The 15,070-nt window shown below is 44.0% G+C and overlaps 1 long non-coding RNA gene across 1 annotated transcript in view; it reads left to right on the top strand.

Annotated features, from left to right (window-relative positions):
• LOC138566674 (uncharacterized) overlaps positions 1-15,070 on the top strand; it is a 58,078-nt gene that overhangs the window by 12,989 nt on the left and 30,019 nt on the right. The window contains exons 3-4 of the long non-coding RNA XR_011301988.1: positions 5,053-5,103; positions 5,231-5,289. This is a non-coding gene — a long non-coding RNA (uncharacterized lncRNA). The remainder of the gene's footprint in view (positions 1-5,052; positions 5,104-5,230; positions 5,290-15,070) is intronic.

Raw genomic sequence — 15,070 nt, forward strand, 5'->3', positions numbered from 1 at the left:
AGGTGCGCCGCACCTGCAAAGTGTTTCCACGAACGAGACGGCCTGTCCCGTGGCTCCGCCGCTCACTCAGGTCTTCCGGGGCTCAAGCGTGCCAGCGACCCGAGGGCGGGAGCATCCAATTCCCTCCGCAGGAGTCAGCCAAAGCGCGGCACACACCGTGTCGTGGCTCCTCCCCCTGCGACTCAGAGGAGAATCCTCCGGAGCTCGTGGGCGGCTCGCTTCCCGGCCTCAGCCCGCAGGATCTTCTGGACGGCTTTGCTCCAGAATAGTATGACGCTGCGGCCTCAGAGTCACACAGTTTGTCCCCGCTATCTGGTGCTACTCAGCGCTGCATTTTCCTTTCACCATGGGCGGCCCTGATGGAGGATATAAGTAAAAAAGGATTCATGCGAGCCGGAGCTCCTGGACTAGGCGGCCATCTTAGTCGTGCGCAACAGCGCCCCCCTATTTTTCTGCTTTTTAATGGTGCAGAAACCTCCTCCTGGCTGGGTGGGCTGGTAGTTCCTTCCCTGGGTAGGCCGTACATGTTTTCTCTAACCCATGCCCATCCGTAGTGCTCTGCCGCTTCAATGGCTGCTAGCAATTGTGGTGATTTGGGCTTCTGCGCCGGTGTTGGGGGTGCCTGTGTTTTCAGTTTGGGCCCCATGTTTTTCTATGCCTGCTATAGGAAAAAGAAAAAGGGTTTATCACGGAGTTAAACCGTTTGTTATCGGTGAGTTCTTTGCGCCTGTTCTATTTGTTGCCCGTGCTGGGTAACTGTTGACTGGTGCCTTCTTGCCCGGGTTTCAGAAAATTGGGCAGCCCCCAGGCTTGATTTACTGGATTTAAATAATTGGTTTCGCTCTGAGGTCTCCCTGCAATATTACAGAAACTATTTTAAATCTGCAGTCTTTGGGCCCGCCGAGCTTGGAACTGTGTTTGCCAGCTCTACGTGGCTGTCAAGCAAAGACGAGCTCCCAAGCTGATTTGTGACACTGCCCAGTTTAAAATTGGCTTGTGTTATCCTGCCCCGTCTGCCTTATAACGCGGGGGTTCCGGTCCACTGTAATAAAATGTATCTCTTCTGGACATAAATGTCTATTTTTCCTCCCTCGTAGCCCCAGCGCGGTGGCTCACCTGTAAAGTGTTGAATCGGAAGCCATCCGCGCCGTGCTGTTCGAGTGCCGCTTCTCCTTCATTTGCACTGGTTTTGGGGATGATTCCGCAGCACGCGTCTTTGTTTGTTGTGTTTTGGACACGCTCGCCGCTCGCTTTTCGTTCTATGCCAAAAATGTTGAAGTTGACAGCGTCCGCGCTGGCCATTCGGTTGCTGCTTCTTCCTTCGTTAAAGCTGCATTGCAATTGCTTTGAACAGTACAATGTTCAGGAAGGAAAAAGACACTGCGATGTACAGTGAACTTCAAGAAATGCTAAAGAAGCAAGAAGATTTGCAAGACACTGAGTAAACAGTGAACCTCCTGTTTGCTTGGGTCCCCGTTCAGGGTCCACAAACAGATTGTGTTTACTCTGAGCATGCTGCTCTCATTTATAGGACCCAGGGAGACCCTGGGTCTTTGTTGTGTATGTGGTGGGGGCTGCTGTTGTCGCAGCCCCCGGCCGGATAGCCGACTGTCTGACCCCCTGGTGGGGACAAATCTTTGAACCTGGGCCCTGCCTGATGGTTGTTTCCTTATGGCGCTTAGCACCTTGCTGTTTGGAGGAAGGGTGCAATGACATTTCGCACCTTACCCTTCCGTGGCTTTTGTGCTGCCGAGACTGCGTGTCTCTGTAGCTGGGGGGAAGGAGAGGAGCAGGCGCGGTGGGTTGGGGCTGCCCCTCTCCCAGCTGCCGATGGTAACAGCAGTTACCCTGCCTCGCTTGTGGGATGCCCATGCAGCATTGCCCAGTCTGAAGACCAAAGGGATCCTAAAATGTGCTACATCTAGAATTTGTCTCATATGCTCAGATCGCAAATGCAAGCACAAACAAAATTGATGTATTGCAATGCAAAGTGATATGTTATGTTAGAGAGCTTTTATACTACGCCCAATCACCACCACATTTGATCGGAAAGCATCAGGGTTTGTCTGGAAGTTGACTAATTTTTTCCCCGCCTGTGGTATCCAGACAGTGGTCTGCGGAGGAAATGCAAAAGGGTGGGGTGCAGCGATGGGGAAAGACAATTTGGGTAAAGGAAACAGGAGGTTGCAAACAGAGGTAGGGCAGGTTAAATTTAAATCCATCACAGAGACAGATATGCACTAGAATACTGTTTGTGATAGTCTGGTCACAGTCAAAATAGACCTTAGATCAGCATTGCAGAAAATCAGAATGGTAAAGTCTAAGGTGTCTGAATAAGATGGGAAAAAGTATGTGAGCACAGTTTCAAAAGAGAAAAAATGTATTACTGAAAGTAGTGTATGGCTGTGTGATGGATTTGAGGCGTGTTCAGGTGGAGCCAGAAAAACATGCTCCAGAGTGACATTGATTGGACTGCCAAGCTCAGTGCTAAAGTCAAGAATAGACTGTCTGAAGGTGAATGAGAAGAAGGGTAGGTAGAGAGGGGTGGGCCGGTGTCTGTCCATCTGAATGTTCCAGGGATGTGAGTATTTCTTTGCCTCACGGAGGGTCAGGCTGCGGAGGCGACCTTCTGCAATGGCAGGGTGTAAATGCCAGACTGGGTGTTTTTAAATAATGCACAAGAATACAGGAAGGCAAACACCCTTCTACTTACTCCCTAGGCCATGAACGCCAGACAGAAAAAAACTAGGATGAACTGCAGAAATGATGAAAAGAGGGTGTGTTTTAAACTGTGGCTCCTCTGGGAGAAAGTACCTGCAATGGGCTAACTCGAAGTTCTTGAGGCATGCTAGTCACATACAACCCAGAGTTGAAAGCCCTAAACAGGATTGCTAAGGAACTGCAAGCCATTCTGCGACAAGATGGTTGTCTGAGAGAGATTTTCAAGGAGATGCCCCTCTTTGCTTTCAGACAACCAGCCATTCAAAAAAGAATGATGGGAAGAAGCAAACTACATTCAAATGGCACAGAACATTGAACCATGCCATGCAAAAGCAAAAGATGCCTAACCTTCAACCTTCCCACATATGAACATTGGGCAGGACTACAACATTTTGGGCATTTGAAATGTGCATCCAACAACATTGTATATACATGATTATGATCATGAAAAGCCCCTGGAACGGCTTTGATGTATATTTAGGGGAAAAGGGTCGACCGCTACATAAATGGATGAACCTCCACTGTCACAGTGTAAAGTGATGCACAAAGGAGAGCCCAGTTGGTATGCACTTTTTGGAAGCAAAGCATACCTCTAATAACCTCAAAAATGCTGTACGCTGAGGTAACTTCAGGACTAACAAAGCCAGGAAGACCTATGAATTAAAATGTAGGCCATGCACATTTTCATTACACTGGCATAAATAGACATTGTGGTTTCATGAGTCACTATCCCAACTCTCACTCTTCAGACCCATAGAGATGGTGGGACAACAACATTAAGACGTGACATGTTCCATCCATTTTTACACATCTGTTCACGAGCTTCTGACAAACACTGCACCAGCCCCACCAGGCCTCTAAAGCAATGGCTCATTGCCAGACTCACTCCAACCCAGCCCCATCAGCCCTCAAAAAGCCTAAGACTCAAAAGCTAAGCTTCCAAGTGTCACGTGATTGTCTCTGTCTCAAGTCCTACCCCGCCCTCAAGATTGAAAACATAATTCCAATGGGGCATTTGACACATCCTACCACTCTAGGTTCCACAAGTCAAAAGCATAACATATGACTGATCGGCCTTAGAGTGGCACAACCCTGACATGTGGGTGATGGTGCCACCACTGATCTAGCAAATGGACTGGCCTAACACTCAGCGTTTCAACTAGACTGTACCTACCATGACTGACACCATCCCATGCCCTCCTGCCTTCCTGAGATCACTCCAACAGGGTGGGCTGTGCTGTGCGTTTTTCTTCCATTTATTTTTCTTTCCCTTCTCCTTAGTTCCTCTGGGCCCCATTTACCAAAGTGCACCTTTCCAAGCTTGAAGAATGAGATGTGTTTGGGAGTTCAACTTCTGATGTTTTTTTATCTCAGCAAGGTATACATCAGGCACTGACAGTCTGACAGCCTTTTTACTGATAAGGTAAAAAGGAATTCCAGGAGGGACAATTCATGCTGCAATCTTGAAATATTTGTGAAATGTTTCATTTGATCTTTGCTTGAGGAAGTGGTGAAAACCACAATCGTTTTCAAATAAATGACTTTGTTAGCCTATTTTATCCTATTTAAGGTATCAACTTGTTGCTTTCTTTTGGATTAACAACACACACAGGCACGCACGCACACACACACACCCACACACACTCACACACACATAATTTACAAAGGAGTTAATGTTAAACCAACAAAAACATAAACTCTACAAACATCAAACATAATAATGTTAAGGTAACAGCATAATAACATAGTACCCTTAACTAATCCTGTTTGTGTTTTGCAATACTTTTGTTAAACTTTAATTACATTTTTAAGCTGTTCTTATTTATTTATGTTTTTAATGTGTGTTGCATTTGTGCTGCTTTTGTTTGCATTTACAGCTTGCATTATTTACAGAATTTAATTCAGCACACATTACATGTTTGCATTTCTTATGCATAGTGTAATAACTATAAATGTGTATATATTGTTATTTTTGGAAGTAAATGGTACTGAATTTTCACTGCATAATATACTTTAATACTTTTTAGTGGTTTAGTGTATGTTTTATTTTTTAATGTTATGTTTATTGTTCAGTATATTATATGTATTTATAAAGATGGCATGCACATTGTTAATTGATATTGTTGTATCTGTAAAGTATGACACTTGAATGGTTATGTATATTTTATTATTGTAGATTTATGTTTTAAATATTTTGTGGATTTATTTAATTGTAATTTATTGGAAAATTAAATACTGTTTTTAAAAATGATAACACAATATTATGGATTGTACCAAATATTGAAGAAAACTGTATACCCTGTATAAACAATTCACTTAAAAAACCGACAGGCACTGAAGCACAGCATTGGTAGCAGTGAGGAAGATCATTTCAAAACCTTTGTAAGTAAATAGTACTTTTTCATTTAATCTTTAAACATGCAGTATGCAATTGTAATAGGTGTGTGAAAATGTTATATAACTAAATATAAACATTAGAAGATTTATTCATTTATTTGTTTTTGTATAGCGCCGGGCAGCCCTAGGGCATCGTAGGATAAGATATAACCGAAGAAGAACCTACTAATGGTAAATTATTATATGTTTTACAAAATAATACAATTCTGTTACATATACATAAGCAATTAAACTCTCTGAATTACATATCTCTTACACCTCACAATCTAGAACAAGAAGAATAAAACAATCATGAAGAAAAAAAAATATTTCTTGAAAATAGATCACTCAGATGAACACATTATGTTTATATATGAATCAAGTTCCACTACGCGCCTTATTTGCCGGGGCAGTTAAAATCCCCGGGCTCACTCCTATAACCAAAGTGGGTGATCCAGGACAAATCATTTAATCTCACTGTAATTTACCTGTAAAATGTGGAATCCTCAGAAGTGATTAAGATCACACTATTTGAAAAAGACCTCCTTACATTGAGGCAGATGTATTGATTTTAGGGGCAAAACAGTGTTCCTCATGCTCCTTTGTTAGTGGCCCGTGTGACTGGTCACCTACAATTGTGCTATTGTTGCAATGGTTCTCCCTCAGTGCCATACAACTTAATTTGACAGGAATAAGTGTAATCTAACAAGACATTCATTGCACCAAGGTTCTACTGACGCAGACTGAGTGAAGCAGAGGCAACATTTAATGTTGTGCTCTGCTTCTGCCAGTTACTGAAGTAGCTTGGGAAGTTCCGAGCAATGACTCAGAGAAGGAGGAATGAAACTCTGGTATGCCCTGATATTCTATGTCATTGAATATTTTAAACTTCACCTTCTGCACTTTTCATGTTTTTTTGGAACTCCAAGATCTGCAAGAGATGGCAAGATTGCATTGTTGCAATGTTGATGTGTGCAGATCTGAAACAATAAGGCTTTCAATGGCGTGTAGATTTTAAATATATTTTGACTTATCTGGAGCAATGGGTAACGTGTGCTAACAAATTGTTTGTCTGGTTGTCTTTGGTGTCTGTCAGAGGAGTGTTTGCGGAGTGTGGAGAGTTGCATTGGTGTATCTTTGGTGGGTTAGTATGGATGCGTGTCTTCGGGTGGTGTATGTTACATTGGTAGACAGTTTTTGGTGCTGATGCTAGTTGTCGGGGTATGTTGTCCGTTAGGTTAGTAGGTAGAATAATATTGAGGTGGTTATTGTTACTATGCCCTGTTCAACAGGCCATCCAATAACAATTAGGAACAGACTGGGGTGTGCCTGCACTTTTTTTTTTAGACATTGCCTTTTTCAAATCCAGGCCTTAATATGCGTTGGGCTTCCAAAATTAGTCTTCAGGAGGGATTGAGCCCTTGAAATACGGATTTCCACACAAGACGGGAATAAAAATAAAACTAATTTTGGAAGCCCAACGTATATTAAGGCCCGGATTTGAAAAAGGCAATGTCTAAAAGCCGAAACACGTGTCATCCAGGAAGGGCTGAAAACCCAAAAAAACAAAAATAAAAAGAGAAATTCTGTGAACACGCATTTGACTTGGAACTTTATTGATCAGAAGAACGGGTACAGTGAAACTTAAGAAACAACTTACCTTGGCGCAAAAAAGTGCAGGCACACCCCAGTCTGTTTGTGTTTTACGTACGGAGTAGAGGGACTCATTGTCTCCGTAGTGACCTACACTTATGCGACAAAAAGAAGATTAACTAACACATTGTGCAACCCTAAGGATTTCTAAGCAGCTACCAAATCAGGTCGCGAAGGTACAAATAATAAGATATCACCAAAAGGTTCCTCAAAGCTACAACAATAACAATTAGGGACAACATTTTTTGGAAACCTTACAGTTAGTCGCTTTTGTTTGTTTATGAACATTTAAAACATTCTTTCTCCAGCTTTCATGAATTTTTATGTCATGTTAGGCTAAGGAAGGCTATGTCAGATGACTCTATGCCGATGACTCTATGCCATGGCACAAATTGAGGGCCCATAGATTCTTGTCACTTGCCCAGAATCTCCCTTATGACTGTCCGCTGTCACTGGAAGGACACCCCAACTGTATTGTCACTCATTCTTACATGGGATTATGGTACAATACAGCTGAACATGTACAATGAACTAACACCTGAAAAATCCAACTACGGCATCACAACCACGGCTCTTCCATGCCGGCAGGTACCATTCAACACTTGCATTATGTTATTAAAGCCGGTCATGTTTTTGGGCAATGTCACCAGTGCAGTGTTCTTTAAAATGCACAGTTTGCTGCAAAGTAAACACTACTTTCCACAAACATTAATCTGTGACAATAGGAAGGAGTCCCCATACAGGTAGGTTTGCCCTGCCCACACAAAGTCTCTGAATGTAGCAGCCCTACCACTTGATGCATTATGTCACCCACCCGAAATTTCAGTCCAGTTGTGGCCCAACAAATGTATAAAATACCTGATGAACCAGAGTTCTTTGATAACATAAAGTATGTACCATAACATTGAATTTTTTCAGGGAATCTGCAATTGTTACTGTTTTTGAGAATGTTTAGGGACTTTTTAACCCTTGTTTCCAACCTGGTCTGGCCACAAACTTTCAGAGTCTGAGCACGGGATTCCAGACCTGCATGCTTTCTTGTACATGTTTTTTGAAGATACAAGATTATTTTAGTTAGTAATGTCTTTAATCATTCACAGACGCCCGTAAGCTGCGTGCCTTTATGCGGTTCAGGATTTAACGTCAGTGCAGTCTTCAATAGTATCACTCTTCTAATTTGGTAGTAAGATCACAAGTAGTTGCAATTAGAATATTGTATAAATGGTGTGTTGGAGTTTCCTACCCCTGCAGCCATGAGACTATTTTAGCACAGCATTCATGTAATATGGAAGGTTTCATGGCCATGGGGTGGACAGGCCACTCGGGCATTAGGCCCAGGGCCGATTGAGATTAGAATCATGTAGGCCATTTTTAAAAGGAGCAGTGGGGGCTGAAACAATGCACACCATTACACCCATTGTGTGTGTTTATTAAAACTAATTTATTTTCCCCAGGCGTGCTGCCTGCACACGGTGCGTGATGGTGCTCTCTCTGTCTCTGCAGTGTTTTTCTCTTTTTTTTAAACACTTGGGGCCTGATTCACAGACAGTTCTCCTATGGGATTGCACCATTATAAAAACACATCCATGAATGACTTGTAAACAAAGTAACAAAACCATGTAACAACAACAGCAGACCGGGCCACCGCCCACCCTTCCCGCCCAGCCCTGTGATCTGCTCTGCCCTGTGCTGGCTCCTGCTGCCACCTTGACGCCAGCTCTTCTTACAATTTACATGAGTATTAGCATACATGTGACAATCGACTTAGTTCGGGTCCATTGAATTTACACTCTAACTCAATAAGCGAGCATTGCAATGTTTCTGCTCATGGCATCATGCTGCTGCTGGGTCTTGGCAGCAGGGCGTGGTGGCACAGTGCAGGCAGGCACGAGGCACCAGTCACAACACGGCCATATCTGGATCTAGCAAGTCCACCACCACCAGCCTGCAGGAGACGAAATGCCACAACACACACTCATGGTTACGGACGGGCGGTCAGCTAATTAAGGTGCCCTCTTAGGCTGCATGCATCCGACGTGTCGCAGGGTGTGGGATTTTCTGGGCGGGGGGGGTAAGAGGGATCTAGGTGAGCTGCAATGAAACAGTTGAAGAAAGGTAGCTGACTGCTTCATGCTTAAGTTGCTTTTAGGGGCAACTCTGCCAGCAGATTTACGCTCAATCGTTTGCCTTTCATAGTGGTCGCAGAGCAGAGATGGCCAAGGGGTACTGCAGTATATCCTACTCGAACAAACTCTAAACTTGATCCGGTTTCATGTCCTGGGGATGAAGGGCAATCATTTTAAAAAAATGTATAGTTCAGAAAACAATGTTTTGCATTTTTTTTCTTCTAAAAGCAAGGAGAGATGCTGAAATGGAGCTTTGTTGGATGGATGAAAATGGAAAAACAGTCTTTGCATTTTGCAGCCATTGTTCAGAAATCAAGAGCAGCTCAATATTGAATATGATTACCCCCTGAGCAATCCCCGTTAGCCGGAGACACCCACTGCCGGCGCTGCACAAAGGCAGCTCCATGGGGTTACCTCAGAGCCCTCTGAGTTCTCTGTGGCCGAGCCCGGGCTGGGTGCAGGTGTGGCAGGCAGTTGCTGGCCTCAGCGGTGCCATGTCACATCAGCTATATCATTTGCCACATGTCCAGCCTACACAGCTGACTGGCAGCACAGGCGATGGAGAGCTGTCCTGGCTCCTGCAGTCAACTGCAGGATAGCCAAAGCAATACGGCCATCTTCCAGAGTGCTCAGAAATGGCAAGACCACAATGAAAGCCAGAACCACACGCCTTACGGAATGACACCCAGGGGTGCAGCGAAACCTACATTTCAGGTGGTTGGGCTAAGTAACCCTTCAAATGTGGGGAGAAGCGCTAACTTCAGAGACGCTGGGGGAAGGTCAAACCTACATTTGAGATAGTTCTCGTGCAGTTTCAATGTTAAAAGCAGTTAACTCTCTCCTTTAAATCTAAAAGCTCCCATTTAAGGACTAGTGTGAGAATGAGCTGCCTCATGTCCCTTCGCTACCTTTTCAATCCCTCCCCTGACATTCATGTTCTATACCCACATACTGATTTCAATTGGCAACAACATTTTGCATATGAATTCAAGTGCTAAAATTGAAATGCTTTACGAACAGCGAAGCCCAGGCGTCGTTTAACATCTAGGTCAACCAGGCCGAGTCAACATACCCCAACATTTCAAGGGGGGAGGGGCTCAAGCCCAGTCAGCTCAATGGTGTTGAGCCCCTTACCACTATATTTGAACAGGTGAGGGGGCAGTTTTAAGCTATTCTGTGACTGCTGCTGTTAATTACCAGCAATATTGAACGTGAATCTACAACCTATTGAAAGTAAATGTGAAATTAAACGCTTGTTAATATTTAATGAGCCAGAGGACAGCTGCGTGGCTTTCTGACGAACAGCTTACGATTTTTCCTGTCAACATGACATTTTCCACAGAGGAGCAAACTTAATTATTTGCTTGATTACCAAAGACTTTGTGATGTATTATTCTGGGTGGCAAAATAATATAGATATCTTTTTCTAAATATAGTAATAAAAACATACCAGACTCTTCAAAAAGGGAATAAGATTACTGTTTTCTTTACATAAAAAATGGATTAAGGTGACTGCTTTTAATTGAAAATATAAGCAGTAGACCAGCTGCTTATATGTTGAAGAGCTTGGGTCTCCCTGGACATCATTTGGGATGCCTAAGGGGGCCAACCCCTGAGGGTGGTGGGCAGAAACAATATTTTTGCTGAAGGGGGCGTGGTAAGCAAAGGCTTGACTCCCACTGCGTAGTGTTATCCCCCCCCTTGAATAGAAAATAACAAATACCAGAATGCAATTCAGCATGGAGCTAAAAACAATTCCTGTGAGTTTTATAAATGTTCTTTCAAGACGGAAGTAATCACAAGATGCAGTGTTTGGAAAGGTAGCCTTGTTTCTCAAGGGCATGCATAAATGGTACAGCATCGTGACTTATTTAAAAGTGCAAAGGTTATAGGTTACATCTTGTGTGGAAGAAAATTTCCAGCATGCTGTGCTCTAGTAGTTCTTCAGTCCGGAGCCAAATGGATAGCTCCTGGCTATTGGGGGCTGCCTGCTATCCAGGGGGTACTCAACATATCTTTGTTACAATCCCTGCACTGTATTTATATAATGTATACTATGTTTATTGGGTTTTCGTCATCTTAACTATGTTTATTTTAACAGGCAGGCCACTATTCAAGTATCTACTCCAGGCAGGCTTTAGCAGAGCTACCAACAGCCAGCCAGATAAGCCCAGTACTGTGAGTAAGTACCCACTATTGTACACCTTCAATGCAGGGTAATGCAAGGTGGTCCTGTATGGCAGACTTCATCCACTTTGGCGGCCTTTATTATGCGCACCTTTGTCACCGCACGGGCCCCCCAGGCCAGTGTATAAGCAGCAGTAACCAGGCAGAATTCCTGTCCTATTCCTCCACACCCAAATTAGAGTTGGGAAATCAATCGTTCTCATCTTTCCATCTGGTCAAGTGTGTTATTGGGATGCTGTATCCATCTAGGTTCAATTTGTGCCAGCACAAAAGAAAAACCTGCATTACACCTCTCTCAAAGGCTGTGTTACAGAGCTTACACTGGGACGAGGGAGGGTGGGTAGAATGATTACACAAACGTCTCCTTTGTGTACATGAAACAGGAATGCACATGCTAAACATGTGTGTAATGCTGCATGCTCCTTTGTGTTTTTTTTTAATTTGATAAATAGGCAGCCTTTGCTTTTGGGCTACTATTTTTCCTGGGACGTCAGACCATAATACAATGTCCAGACCACTGGCCAGGAGAAATAACATGCATGCCTCCAGAGCACTTACCATGCCATTGTGCTGGATTTCGGTAACACTCACCATGTTATAGACCCAACTGGATGTTGTTCTCTTTTTGGGGGAAGGAGGTTACAGGACAGTCTCCTCTCGCTTTTGGTTTTGCTGGGACATCAGTGCCTAATATGTATTTGGGCGCTTTTCTCTGTTTGAATGGTTATGTCCATGTGTTGGGTGGCCTTGATGATGTTACTGCCTTTCTTCTTTTACAAAGAACCACATTATCAGATGTTTCCAAAGTCTTTGCACAAAACATTCAAACCAACAAACACCATCAACCCATGACAACCTCCATAAGTACCATACTATTTAAGATCGTTAATTGCCACGATTCACAGAGGAGGGTCACTTTTTGGGGGGGGAGGTGCCCGGGTCTATTTCTTGTCCCAGGCCGACCCTGGCATGGCCTACAATTTCAATCCTTAAGAGGGAACATAGCATTTTTAACATCATGGGACTGTTCACACAGTGAGAGTACATAAATATTACTGTGAAGGTAAGCAAAGGGCATGCATGTTCGGTCAGCAGAATTAGTAAATTTGGAATCAGAACCCTGCCTTTGAGGATCACAGTTAAGTCAAGCGTGTAACAAGATCAACTGTTTCTATATGTGGGCACTACGGCATGCAATAAACTTAGTAGAGACAGACCAGCTTCTCATTGGCTAAACCAAGCCCTGGTCCAGATGTTTCCGTACCCAGAATGTTAAGTATAGGCCCCATGTTAAGGTGAATGACCTCTCTTCTGAATGATTTGGTTGCCTCTCTGGAGCGATCCAAATACAGAGGAACGCCACTGGCAGACAACTTCACACAACTTCGCACACGCCCGGTCAGTAGACATCAATTGGTCGTTCCTTGGAAGGGTAAGAAACAGTGGTGGTGGTTCCTGATCTGCTGATCCAGTGATGAGACTGGAGAGAATGGAGGAGATCTGCCAAACATGCTGGTTTATGCCAAGGGCCATTTCAGAAGGTGCAGGGGAATGCCTGAAGCGGACATTGCCGATCTGATGCCCAGCAAGCCCAACCAATGTTTGACGATCGCAGTTCAGGTACGATCACGTTTATCGAATCCCTTAAGGTTCTTTGAAATTAGTTTATTTCATACCGAGCGGCCATGGGCTCTGTCCGGGACCGCAGCTGTGGTTTTTCATTGATCCTCCTTTTGTGAAGTTCATTGCAGAGATTCCTTGCGACATGCCACACACCTGTGTTTGTCGGATCTAGGTAATTATTCTTAGATTCCCTCTGGTCTAATGAGAAGTTTGTCGTCTGCAGGCAATAGCAGCCCATCACTGCCAGCGTGATCTTGGCAAGATGCAGTCATGCAGAGCTTTCGCATGGCCATCTTTGGCTTGGTTTCACCTTCTTGGAGGAACTAGCCCTTAAACCCAATTTCACTTCATCATTCGGGACTGGGGTGGGTGTGTGTGTCTGGAGTGCAGTTACCGAAATTAGATGTTTTTAGGCAGGCTCTGAATCTCAGGTGCTTGGCTTCAGCTAAGTGAAAAGTTGGGTTGCTTCTTTGATAGGTTCTCAGATATGGGGTTGTCTACTAAAAAACCTGAGGGGATGCCAGGCAGTTTTTAACAAGGGACCGGGGAGCAAACCTGGTGTATATAAACAGAACAATACTAACAAATCCCTGTTTCTTTAGGATTATGGCCAAACTCTCTAGAGTATATCAAGACTTAACATCAGTCTATGTTAAACTCCATGTGACTAGGTGAACAGTGTTAACGGAGTAGTCCACCTCACAAAGTGAACTGTCGCCAATATATTGATAGTGTTTGAGTAAAAACACTTTAAAAGGCCAGTGCCTAACACTTTATCAGTGACTTTCAAGTGCAAATATAGTAAACATACAAAGGTTACACACGTCAAAATAAATATTCACACAAGTATTGTGTTCCAGATCGTAATTCTGATTCAACACAACAATACACAGTTCAGTTATCTACTTCTGTGATCTGCTTCTGCAATAGGAATAATACTTCTCGTTGTTGCACACAATATTTTCATATATAAATCATCAAACAACACATCCTATGGTATTGTCACAAACCCTAGCTAAGTGAAAAGTTGGGTTGCTTCTATGATAGGTTCTCAGACATGGGTTTGTCTACTGCCTCTCTTCTGGCCGGCTTAGGGAATGAGCAGTGCCTTAAGTGGTATGGTAAAATGAGCCAGGGCTCATTATCAGGGGCGTGCCCTAACAGTGGGGTCGCCGGCTGGCCTGTTAGACCATGCCCCCTTAACGAGCCCTGGCTTAATGGGCTGCAGGTGACCTCCACCAGGCAGCCCTTTGCAGAGATAAGAGATAAGCACCCTCTCCCCAATGCTGATCTCTGCATCTCAACTAAAGGGATGCCTAGCAGGGTTTAACACTACCCGCTTTCTTCCTCAATGGTGGCACCAACCCCTGCCAGGCATGCTTTGCAGGGATCATCATCCTTGCACACCAAGGGTCAAGGGTGATGGTCCCTGTATCCCTTATATAAAAGAGATGCCTGGCAGGGGACAGCGCCACGTGTTTTCAGCCTTAATGGTGGCTCTGCCCCTCGCCAGGCATCCCTTTAACAAAGAGATGCAGTGATCAGCATAGGGTGATCCTGCATCACTTAGTTAATGGGATGCCTGGCACAGGGCTGATCCAACCATTAAGGATGAAACAATGTGAGGTCTTTTTTCCTAAAAACAGAAGGTCACGCAAATAAGTGAGAGCTTCAGGCTTTAGGAAAAATGGCCTCAGCTTCCAGTCGACTCACCTTTTCTTCCATAATGGTGACGCTGGCCCGCGGGCATCTCTTGGTTAAAGGGATGCCTGGCAGGTGCTGGGCTCTACCATGGTTAGTCCCGGCCCACTTAAAATCCAGTCCGGGTTTTCATGATATCCACAATTAAACTTTGTTAGGACATATGAACACAATGAATTTTCGTGGGGAACATGTTCATGTTATTGTGATTTTGAAAACGGGTCTGGATTTTCCGATTTGGTGGGTCGAGAGGTGCAGACTTACTTCCAAATGGGATTTCTGGGATGCATTTTGTTACCATTTAAAGGATGAAAGGTCATTGTGAGTATACTTAAGAATCACAGGTAGACTTCAGCCTTGTAAAAACAATGCCAAGGTGGCTTTTAATAAAACAGAGGTATCATTTGTTCATTTTGCATTACATATTAAAAGCTTACAATGGAAAATAAATCAGCATTAGACAAAACAAGCTCTTCTCAGTGCATCATTCCTGGCTACAACAGTTGTCCATAAAATAAAAGTAGAAAGTGTCTCCTGCTGCTAAATGCAGGGTTTCCTGAGATGTTCTCCCACTGGACTCTGCCTTCTTCTCTGACCCATCTCCCTACACATGAGCCGGGCTCAGTGTCAAAAGAGGAACTCCGTGTTTCAGTCACTGCCGCCCCGACTTCACACTGGTTATA

The sequence above is a fragment of the Ambystoma mexicanum genome, chromosome 2p (genome assembly GCF_040938575.1).
Source record: "Ambystoma mexicanum isolate Mex_15411 chromosome 2p, UKY_AmexF1_1, whole genome shotgun sequence".
In the NCBI taxonomy this organism is placed as follows: Eukaryota; Metazoa; Chordata; class Amphibia; order Caudata; family Ambystomatidae; genus Ambystoma; species Ambystoma mexicanum.